This window comes from Salvelinus sp. IW2-2015, linkage group LG8 (genome assembly GCF_002910315.2).
Source record: "Salvelinus sp. IW2-2015 linkage group LG8, ASM291031v2, whole genome shotgun sequence".
Classification (NCBI taxonomy): Eukaryota; Metazoa; Chordata; class Actinopteri; order Salmoniformes; family Salmonidae; genus Salvelinus; species Salvelinus sp. IW2-2015.
The window spans coordinates 30,146,785-30,147,185 of NC_036848.1; positions in this window are offsets into that span (position 1 = coordinate 30,146,785).

The following is a 401-nucleotide window of genomic DNA, read 5'->3' on the forward strand; positions in this document are numbered from 1 at the left end:
TTCAGACCCTTTGCTATGAGACTCGAAATTGAGATCAGGTGCATCCTGTTTCCATTGATCATCCTTGAGATGTTTCTACAACTTGATTTACCACATGTGGTAAATTCAATTGACTGGACATGATTTGGAAATGTACACACCTGTCTATATAAGGTTCCACWGTTGARAGTGCATGTCAGAGTAAAAACCAAGCCATGAGGTCGAAGGAATTGTCCGTAGAGCACAGAGACAGGATTGTGTCGAGAAACAGATCTGGAGAAGGGTACCAAACAAATTCTGCAGCATTGAATGTCCCCAAGAACACCGTGGCCTCCATCATTCTTAACTGGAATAAGTTTGGAACCACRAAGACTCTTCCTAGAGCTGGCCGCCCGGCCAAACTGAGCAATCGGGGGAGAAGG